The sequence below is a fragment of the Pteronotus mesoamericanus genome, unplaced genomic scaffold (assembly GCF_021234165.1).
Source record: "Pteronotus mesoamericanus isolate MK-2021 breed Mesoamerican mustached bat unplaced genomic scaffold, CSHL_Meso_final contig_169, whole genome shotgun sequence".
NCBI lineage: Eukaryota > Metazoa > Chordata > Mammalia > Chiroptera > Mormoopidae > Pteronotus > Pteronotus mesoamericanus.
Window position 1 is genome coordinate 12,640,606 of NW_026555068.1, and position 12,092 is coordinate 12,652,697.

Below are 12,092 nucleotides of genomic sequence, written 5' to 3' on the forward strand. Positions count from 1 at the left end.
GTTTCTTATCTAAAGAGCAAAAGACTGTATTTTAATAAAGGTTAGCAATACAAAAATGATAAGAAAATATTGAGAGAGAACAACATTGAGAACAAAAGAGAGATGAGGCTGGAAGGTTGAATAGAATTCCTTGAAAAAAAGACACCAGGAGATCTTGATTGAATATAAAGAGTCTTAAAGAAAGATACTAAGGCATTGTATTAGTATGTCTGGCTGCATAACAGAATACCAATGACTGGATAGCTTAAACAACAGAAATTTATTTTTTCACATTTCTTGAAGACTAGAAGTCTAAGACCAAGGTGTTGGAAAGATTGTTTTTTTCCTGAGGTCTCTTTCTGTGTTGCAGATTGCTGCCTCTGAGCTATGTCCTCACATGCCCTTTCTTCTGTATGTGTACAGACAGACAGAGAGAACTAGTGTCCCTTCTTCTTCTTATAAAAGACACCAGTCCTATCAGATTAGGGCCCTGCCTTTATGACCTATATAACTAGGACTACATATGTATTTAGGGAATACATAATTTTAGTCCATAACAGATATTTCCTTAGCTTTTTTCAATATTGTGCATAAACTTACCCCTTTTCTTGAAAGTTGTCTCATATTCACAGAAGAGAGAAAGCAAAATATTCGTGTTTGACAGGGTAACAGCTATGCCACATAAGACAATGTGTCTTGTATGAGCAATGGGCTTATCAGCCTCCAGGGAGCATGCAGTAGCTAAATTCACCTCCTATTCTATATCAGTGCAATACAGAGATTTGGCCACTCTTCATCTTCTTGTGACAACTCACTCAGCACTGATCAAATCAATTGTTAACTCCCAGGCTTACCTGTAATCTTGTCCAGGCCTTTACTGCCATTGGATAGCTTAGTTTTATTTTCTTTTTTTGGCAATAATGCGAGTTTTCTACATATGGTTATGGTAGCTGAGCCTCTGCCCATAACTTTAATATACATATTAAAACTAATGCAATAAATTGTTGATATCTGATACCATAGGAAAAGAAAGATGTTACAAAGGCCATATACAAGTGCTGGATTGAATTTTGCTCTGAACACCAATATTAATAGCAATAATAATGTTGGTTAATTTAGTATTGTAAAATGCTTTCTTTTTATTAAGGTTTCTAGTTGCAAAAGTAATACATGATGTTGTTTTTTAAAAACAACCCAAGAGTATAAACTGAATGATTACAATTTTATCTATCTTCCTTACTCTTAACTTACCACACTCCCTCACAGTAGGGATAACTACTTAACGGTTGATGTAGTTTGTTTTTTTTTTATTCCAGATCTCTTGCTAAACACTTCCTCCCCCCAACCCCATTCAGTGTGTTACTTTTTAAAATAAAATAGGATAATACTATGTGTATTTGTGAATTTTGCTCCTCAAATATATCATGAACAAAAGAGAAAGAGATTATGAACAAAACTATATGCCAACAAATTGGACAATCTGGATGAAATGGATACATTCCTAGAAACGTACAATCTTCCAAAACTGAATCAGGAAGAATCAGAAAATCTGAATAGACCACTTACAATTACTGACATGGAAGCAGTAATTAAAACACTCTCAACAAACAAAATTCCTGGACTAGATGGCTTCACAGGTGAATTTTGCCAAACATTCAAAGAAAAACTGACACCTATCCTTCTTAAACTATTCCAAAAATTCAAGAGAAAAGAAGACTCCCAAGCTCATCTTACAAGGCCAGCATTATCCTAATTCCAAAACCAGATAAATACAGTACAAAGAAAGAAAATTATAAGCCAATATCCCCAATGAACTTACATGCTAAAGTCCTCAACAAAATATTAGCAAACCAGATCCAGCGATGCGTTAAATATATCATGTACCATGATCAAGTGGGATTTATTCCAGGGATGCAAGATTGGTAAAATATTCACAAATCAATAAATCTCATACACCACATAAACAAAACGAAGGATTAAAAACAACATGATCATATCAATAGATGCGGGAAAAATATCTGATAAAATTCAGCACCCATTTATGATAACTCTCAGCAAAATGTAAATAGAAAAAGCATGCTTCAGCATAATAAAGGCCATATATGACAAACCCACAGACAATATCATATTCAGTGGGGAAAAACTACAAGTGTTTCCCTTAAGGTTGGGAACAAGACAGAGATAATTGGCTTTCATGACTCTTATTTAACATAGTGCTGTTCTAACCACAGCAATCAGGTAAGAAGAAATAAAAGGCATCCAACTTTGAAAGGGAAAGTAAAACTGTCATTATTTGCAGATGGCATGATATTGTATACAGAGAACCCTAAAAATAAGCAAATGGGACTGCATCAAGCTATAAGTCTTTGCACAGCAAAGGAATCCATCAACAAAATGGAAAGACAACCCATTGAATGGGAGAGCATATTCACCAATGATATATCTGATAAAGAGTTAATATCCAAATTTTGTAAAAACTTAAAAAACTCAACACCAAAGAACCAAACAAAACAATTAAAAAATAGGCAAACGACCTGAATAGACACTCTTTCAAAGAAATATGGCCATTAGACATATGAAAAATTTTTTATGTCACTGATCATCAGAGAAATGCAAATTAAAACCACAATGAGATATCACTTCACACCTGTCAGGATGACTATCATCAATGAATCAACAAACAGCAAGTATTGGTGAGGATGTGGAGAAAGGGGAGCACTCATGCACTGTTGGTGGGAATGCAGATAGGTGCGCCACTTTGGAAAACAGTATGGAATCTTGTCAAAGAATTATTTTTTCCTTTTTTTTTTGTATCTATGTGATATGATGGTAATATTACTATAGTAATCATTTTACATTTGTGACAACACGGATGGACCTGGAAGACATTATCCTAAGTGAAATAAGTCAGAAGGACAAATACTTATATGATCCCACTTACATAAAGTACCTAAAATAATCAAGCTTATAGAAGTGGAAAATTGAATAGTGGTTGCCAAGAGGAAAGGTGGAGGCGGGGAGTTATTATTCAATGGCTATAAAGTTACCATTACATAAGGTAAATAAGTTCTAGAGCAGTGATTTTCGAACTTTTTTCATCTCATGGCACACATAAGCTATTGTAGTTACTAAAATTCTGTGGCACAACAGAAAATATATTTTTTGCCAAGTGACAAAAAAATAGGTATAATTTTGATTCATTTACACTATACAGTTATTGTTGTCTTGGGTGTAGTCTTTTTTTTTTTTACAATCTAAGGGAAAAGAGGTCAGTGCCCCTGACTAAACAGTCAGGTAGTGCATGTTTTAAAAATTCTTGCAGCACGCTGATGTGTCTCGTGATACACTATTTGAAAATTGCTGCTCTAGAGGTCTGCTGTATAATATAGTGCCTATAGTTAATGACATGATACTGTGCACTTAAAAATTTGTTAACAAGATAGATCTCATGCTAAGTGTCCTTAGCAAAGAAAACTAACAAAGGGACACCAAGAAACTTTTGTAGTGATGGATATGCTTATTAGCTTCATTGTGGTAATGTAATCACTGGTGTATGCATATGTCCAAACTCAACAAATTGTATATATTAAATATGTGCAGTTTTTAATGTACTAATTGGGCCTCAATAAAACTGTAAAAGATAGTTATCGGTTCTATTATCAAATTATTCTAATATGTAAATTGAACATTTAATGATTTTTATAGAAATAATGTTCCAAATATTATTCAGCCATTAAAAAAGAAGAAAATTCTGTCATTTGCAATGGCATGGATGGACCTTGAGGGCATTATGTAAAATGAAGTAAGTCATAGAAAAACAAATACTGTATGACTTCACTTATATGTGGAATCCTAAACACATATGCATGTGCACACGCGCACACACACACGCACACACAGAAAAAAAACTCATAGAAAAAGAGATTAAATTTGTGGTTACTAAGAGGCAGGGGGTGGGGGGAGAGCAAACTGAATAAAGGTGATTATAATGTACAAACTTCCAGATACATGGTGAATAAGTACCAAGAATAAAATAGACAATGTGATGACTATAGTTAATACTGCTGTATGGTATTTTTAAAAGTTAAGAGAGTAAATACTAAGAGTTCTCATCACAAGGAAAAAATATTTTCCTTTTTTTTGTATCTGTGTGATATGATGGTAATATTAGTATAGTAATCATTTCACAATATATGTAAGTAAAGTCATCATGATGCACACTTCGGACTTATACAGTGCTGTATGTCAATTATGTCTCAATAAATCTGGGGGGGGATAATGTTCCATTGTATAGCACCATTTATAGAGGAAGACTTATACTGGGATAATTGAGTTCTCCATACAGTATGTCAAATTATGCCTAATGTTCCTTCTTCCTGCCACCAACACCCCACTCTAAACCAGGTAACACTTCATCACTGTGGTCAGTTCTAGTTATTTGAAAGGAGGAATTGAAAGGGTTCTAACCCCAATGAATTGGACTTGATATCTAATCCACAATCCAAATTCTGGGTATTTCACTATTTCACACCTCTGATACTTTACCTGAGTTATAGTGACTAGCATTTTTCAATCTTGTTCCATGTTTCTAATTCTAATCATGGTCACCTGTTCCAGGTCAGTAATCTCCTTAACATTGGAGATCTGAATTCTTCTCAATTGGTGATGCCAGCTGTTGATCTCACTGGCTGCCTATTTGAATCTCTGATTACACATTGCCTCAAGAATTCGCCTTTATTTATTTATTCCACAAGCCTCTTAGAGCCCTCACTATGTTGCTTTTGGACTACGCTGAGATAAATCTTGTCGGATTTTCCAGATTTGTTAAAATCTTTATTCTGTGTGTTGCTGTGGACTTCTTCCCAACCTCCCAGCAGACGCTGCTCCATGCGTTATTACAGAGCCTATTCTACCTTGCAGCTCTAGTTCACGGTCTGTATAACCTCTCACCATACAGTATGTGAACTTTTTGTATCTGGCTTCTTCCAATTTGTATGATGCTTTCTAGATTCACCCGTGTTATAGCATGAATCAGAACATCACTTCTTTTTATGCCTGAATAATATTCTATTGTATGCATATACTACATTTTGGTTTTGCATTTATCAGTTGATAGATATTTAGGTTGTTTTCACTTTGGGGTTATTATGAACAATGCTTCTATGAATATTCATGCACAAGTGTTTGTGTAAATGTATGTTTTCACTTTTCTGGACATTTACTTAGCAGTGGAATTGCCAGATCATATAGTAATTCTATGTTTAACTTTTGAGGAATGGCCAGACCATTTTCCACAGCACCTGTACCATTTTAAATTCCAACCAACAATGTATGAGGGCCCTGATTTCTCTACATCCTCACCAACTTATTTCCATTTCTTTTCACGAATAAATTTAACTTTATATCTCTTGGATATAAAGTTAAGATGAAACCTGAAACTGTGATCATGCCAATATTCTGCAGACACCATATAACTCATAAAGGCAGAGCTTAGAAATAATGAACAAAGCTAGTTAGAAGAGATAGCCAAAGTGACTTTGGAACTACTGGTTATGATGGGTAAAATAGCTTTTGAGAAAACAACTCTTGGGTAAAACAACTTTGTTTTTCTGAGTTGCTGCCTGGACATTTTACAGTAGGATAACCCTGCTCCTTCCCAGAATCTGGACATTGATAAGTACTTGTGTTTAGGATGCCTTCCACAAATTCCGGCTTTGCTTTTCCAACGGCACCTTTTTAAAAATAAACACTTAGTTATCCTCCACCCCAAATGCCTCTTAAGCAATACTTGCTTGCTGCCCTCCTCTCTATCTCCTGCTCTGCTCCTGACCTAAAACAGTGGGCCCTCCGCCCCTCAGCACCTCCCTCATTGTGCAATCTCCTTCCCCTCCCCCTTCCCCAGCCCCCTCGCCCGGGATGTACGAATAGCAAGTCTTATGAGTCTACGGAAACTGCACCTTCAATCACAACCACTCCATGTGTTTCACTTTCCCCAAGTGAGATTTCAGAGGTGAAAGGAGCTACTGCTGGCTCCGTGTGGGTGGCTTGTGGCTTCTCAACACACAGGTCTGCATTTGAACCCTGGAGATGGGTTGTAAACTCTCTCAACTACAATTTTACTTCTCTCTTATGATAATAATAATTCCAATTTCCAGAATCAGAACCAGGATTTGGGGTCCTGAATCTTACACAGTTTTGAGGACCCACATATAAGAAAAAGGATAAAAATTATGAATTCAAAATTAGGTATGAATAAGAAAAGATACCATAACAAAGGCAGATTTAAACAAATTTGATGTCACAAAATCCAGGAAAATAACTTATTTTATATTAACTATCTGATATAGCTCTAATACATTTTTCCCTCTGCGTTTAGGCTTCATTCCCTCTAAATGCCTCTTGTATGATGTAATGTCGTACTACCATTTTCTATAGTAAGAATAGGAAAATAATTCAGTCTTCCAGGATGGATGGATGATTTTTTATTCTGTTACAGATAATTGGAATATAAAAAACATGTGGATTTCCCTGGCCATGTGGCTAAGTTGGTTGGAGCATCCTTCCCTACACCAAAAAGGTTATAGAGTTTGATCTTGGTTAGAGTTCATACCTAGGTTGTAGGTTCAATAGCCATTCGGGCCACCTATAGGAAGCAACTGATGGATGTTTCTCTGTCACATCAATGCTTTTCTCTCTCTTTCGAATCAATAAAACATATCCTCCAGTGTGGATTGAAAAAAAACAACAACATGAATTCAAACATATGTATTTGCTGTTTGAAGCTCTTACAGGTTTGTGTCCTACAAACACAAGATTTCTGATAAATATTGGTGCTGGGCACAATAGGGCACATTGAAATTATGCTAATGGGTTGGCCAAAAGGTCCGTTTAGTTTTTTCCACAAAATATAAGACACATATTTTTCACCAATAACTTTATTGGTTTGGATATTTGAGTATGTCCATTATTTCCTGCTATTGGCTTCTAGTGCGTAGAGGCCAGGGGTGCTGTTAAACATCTTCCAATGCATAAGACAGCCCCATGGCAAAGAATTATTTGGCCAAAATGTCAATAGTACCAAGAACCTTCACAAACCACTTTTGATATGTTTGATCAGTCACAGCAGCTTCTCCATACACTAGCACAAATCTTTGTATGCATTTCAGTTGCATTTTTACCATTCTTGAAATAATAAAGCATAGTATGCCAAAAAATGTTGAATATTTTCTATAATCTTCAATATTAAAATGGCTGCACAAAAATTCACAAATTTTGATTATTTTTTAATGCATGCTGTTATGATAGCTGTTACAATACAATCTTACGAAATTTTTTGAATGAAGTTAAAGACAACTAAGCACTACAAGAACCATCATACTGAAAAAAACTAAATGAACTTTTTGGCCAACCCAATACAACTTCTCATCATATACATTATACACAGAAAGGAGCATGAAACACAAAAATATATCACATAAACTGAAATGGAAGTATCTCCAATTCAAGAGCCCCATAGTAACATCCTAAAATTGCCCAAAGCCCTTTCAACACCACCCTGAAGTTAAAGGTAAGTGAAAGAGGAGAAATGAAGTTGAATCAGTAGTTTAGATCAATTCCCATTAAAATATCTTGCTTTTGCAATTTTTTAATTTTTTATTTTTAAATCATGTTTATTTCAGTTGTCTCAATTTTTCCTCCTTTGCCCTCCTCCATCCATTGCACCCCATCCCCCTCGCCCCCAGTCAATTCCCACTCTGTTGTCCATGTCCTTGGGTTATTCATACATGAATAATGAACTCAGAATGAGTGAGCCCAAGTAAGTCTATGCACAGGCTCTTTAAAAGGAACTGCCTGGGACTCCAAAAGCCCTCTGTCTCCCTCAAGCCACAATCCCTGCTGGTTTTTACAGGCAGAAGTTATGGAGACTTCTCTTCCTGGCCCTGGAACCCTGGACTAGGGGGCCTAGTGTAGGTCTGGGATCCCTTGCTCCTCAGTGGCGAGGTTAGGGACCTCTGCAGGTAAGATGTCCCTCCTATTTTTATACACCACACATAGGTGTGAGATCAGCCTATTCCTCATCTCTTCCCCTCCTACAAATCTTGGTGTGGCTTCTTTATATCCTAAGTTGTAGAACTGCTATTCATCTAGATTTCAGGTGGATGATGTTTGTTCTGTAGTTTAGTTGTAATTTTGATGTGGTTGTGGAAGGATTCAAGTACTACATTTACCTTCACTGCTATCTTGACTGGAAGTCTGGCATTATTTAATTTTTTTTGAGGAAAAGAATAGAACAGATGTAGAAGAATAAAAAGGGTTAGTACTTATGAATACCATCTTACTTATTTTATTCTGTCCAAAATACTCTACTTTGATGTAATAGACTGTCTGGAAAAGAAGAGGAATTCTCTTCTTTTAAGAAAACTCTTTAAGAAATTCCAAGAGTGTCTTAGAATTGAATATTCAGAACATTATAGTATGCTTGCCAGTATTCAAATCCAACTAATTCTACCCACCTCTATCAATATTCTTAGAAAGTACTGTTAACAGCAAAAGCAATGTGAAATGCATTTCTAATGACTTGGATATCTTGGATGTGACATGCAGGAATCTGGGAGGACAAGAAGTAAACAAATCTCTTCTTTCATTTGAAGGTAATGACTTTAGAAAGGAAAGGAGGCTGAAAGGACTGAGTACCCAGCTACATCAGTGATGTTAAAAAAAAAAAAAAATTGCGTTTCTGGACCAGTCCTTTTCAAGGGGCCATTCTGGTACATTTTTTGATGACTTTATAATTTAATATTAAAAGTTTTGTAAGGAATTTATATGTTCCACAGCTAATGACGAACTTTGTTAGCTAATGCTTGAGCTTGGAGGTAGCAAACACATCACAAGTTTTGGGGAAGCTAAAAATCAAGATTTTTAAGACTTGTTACATTCAGAAAATTAATTATCTATAGTACAGTCTATTACAGCGCAATTCAAGGGTTATGTAAATCACAGAATCCAAGTACTATGGATCAACAAGTCCCTTAGATTTAATTTCATAATTGCAGCCCTGAAAGAATTTGCCTTATAGTAAGTGATTATGGGGAAATGGAATGGGACATCATTGGAGATCCCTGTCCCAACATCTTTACCCATAAATAGTAAAGAATGCTTCAGGCCTGCAATGTACCAGAAATGCCCCTTCAGAAAAACTGAGGGTTACTTAATGCCCGGAGGCTTACTTAAGCAAGACCCACCCTTACGTTTAGGGAAAAGAAACCCAGGCGTCTGAGCGAAGGGGATGCCTGTGGCAGGTATACTACACTCATTTAGTCATTCATCATGTTTGTTGAGGACCTACTATGTGCAAAGAAAGTATGCGCTGAATACACATTTCACGCTGGGACACTGAACCGGAATAGGGAGCCAATTCCTACCCAGCCCCCAATCCCCAAGCTTCAGGTCTCCCCCTGCAGGGCCTCTGGCTCTGCCCATTGCGCAGGCGCAGATGTAACCCATTCCTAGTACGGACGGACGCCTGCGCGTGCAGTGAGCACGTGTCTGGGGCGCTCCGCCTTGTTCCTGAACCTTCCTGAGGAGCTGCTGGCAGCTCTTTTTCCCTTGTGAAGATTTAGATGCCGAGGAACTGGCTGGACAAATGAGGCAGCTCAAGGTTTGTGGGGAATGTAGAGGTTGAGGGGAGGTGGTTTAGAAGCTAGCGGGGTTCTCAGTGAATTAAAGAGGGAAAGAACTTAATTATCACGAAATTCAGGGATTCCTGTCTTGGGCCCCAAAGTGGGCATCTGAGGAGCCAGGGACCTCAAACACCGACGGGCTTGTTCCCACGCTCGCGCTTCCTCTGCCTCCTTGCTAAGAGCCACGAGGCAGCCCTACGCCTCCGCCTCCGTTAGCAACCTGGGGCGCTGAGGCACCGGGAGGGAAAAGCCCTACGTGCTAGACATGGCCTCACCTCGACCCTCAGTTCTCAGTTGCCCGAGGGCAGCAGGGAACGCTTCGAAGAATCCTCCGTGCACCGTGCGCGTGGAGCGTTCAACCAGGCCTCGGGTGCCGGGGTGCTTATTCCCCTGGGGGGTGGGGGCCGCGCCTGCAGGGCCAAGGACAGGGCGTGGCTTCGTCGGGGCACCGCCTACGCGGGGGCACCAAAGGAGCTCACGCAAGACTGGAGGTTCGGGAGCGCCGAGGCCGGGGAACACCCCCGCGGGTGGCGGCTGCTCTCGGAACGCTGCGAGGCGCCAAGCCGCCCGGGGCGCCCGGGCTGTCCGCGCACCGCCGCACGGGAGAACCCGCGCTCGGATGATGCCTGCCGGCGCTGGCCGCCCGCTGTCTCGCTGCAGGAGCCGGTGGACGTGGGGACGCTCGGGTAGGCGAGGGCGGCTCGGGAGGGGAGCCCGAGGTGAGCATCCCCCGGCGGGCGGGCGGGAGGACCTGTACGTCTGGGGATGCGACCGCCGCGTGTCCGTGGCGCTTTGGCCGTTGTGAAGGCAGAGTGGAAATTTTGCGGGACTGCCTCGCCTTGGTAGTTCTTGACTTTATTTGGAATATATTGATACTTTTGGGGGCCCCGCAGTGCTGTGGGTGCAGAAAAAGTCTCCTGACCATCAGGTAATTTAATATGAGCCATTGCCTACGCCCATCCATACTCATATTTTATGGTAGTTGCCACCCTTGATATGCCTGTGATTGGACTTGCTCCATTTGTTTGGAATGCTTAGCTTGAGGTACACGATGGCTGTGTGGGAAAAGAGTGTTTAGTAGGGTTAACACTTTTGTGGAAAGGCTGAGGGTTATTGGTAACTCCAAGGCATTGCAAGATATCCCCTGTTACCCTAAGTTTTAAAATTGTGGGTTCCAAGTGCAATGTGAAGCACTCCCAACACTGTAAGTGAATTGTTTTACTTTGGGGATGGCAAATGAGTATGGAACTATTTCAAAGTATAAAGTCAGAGTAACCCAAAATTATAATTTGCCTAAGTTTTTTAATTTCCTTTTTAACGTATGTGTTAAGTATAGAGGGAATAGAAGTGATACAGGCTTTAAGGAAAGTGTGATTGAGTTCACATCGAGAAAACAGTTATTTTTATTTATTAGATATTCTAAAAAGGTTTCAGGCTTGTCTCAAACTATGTCACTGCTGATTGGAGAGGAGGGCATTTGAGACCATGGGGACCGAAGGAGTAGAATCAGTATTTAGAGATAATTTTCAGTGCTATGTCATAGCTTTCTTAAAAGCTTCTGATTTTTTAAAAAAATTGTCTTTACCTTATTGCCCTGATATTTAAAATTCTGAACCTTTCTTAATCAGGAAGATGTTGAAATTTTTGAGAGAATGCCTACACATCTTGATTGCCCATGCTTATTTTTCATTTTAAACATTCATTAAAGAATTCATATGACTAGGAAAGAAATTAGTCTGTAGAGTTTAGTTGTTAACTAATGGGAAAATAGCATGATAACTTTTAGTTCTATTTTCTGAAATTTTAACTCTGGTGGCTTGTGACAATTTCAGTTTTAGTATATATTTCAGCCATATCTTATTTTTATAGTTTAATACCATAAAGTTTTCATCATTTCACAATATCTGATATAGGATCATTATGCTGTACACCTGAAAGTAATGTTATGTGTCAAATATATCTCAATTAAAATTGTTTTATACAACCAGTAAAATGTAATTATAGTACTTTTATTAATAAAATGTCATACATTAAATACTATGTTTCAACTCAATTGCAAGTGACGTGAGGATCATTTTTCTCTCAGGACATTAACTAGTGTACTTGGACACTTTCAAATTATAGTTATGTTTTACTGTACTGAAAGGATGCCATACTATACCTGAATTGCAAAATTTTTAAATTAGAGAAAACAACCATTGTTTTTACAATGCCCAAAGATTAACGTAAAAAAGTTGGCAGTTATGATTTTGGGTAAATATATTACTTTGGTCTGCTTTTTCTGTATTCATATTTCCTCTCTCACTGACCTCAGAATATCTTTGCTTTCAGGAAAGATGATTTAGGGGACCTGAAGGGCCTGCATGTTACTGTGTTAGATGTGATGGAATCTGATTAACTCTGTCAGCCCTAAATGTGCTGCACTGTGGGATT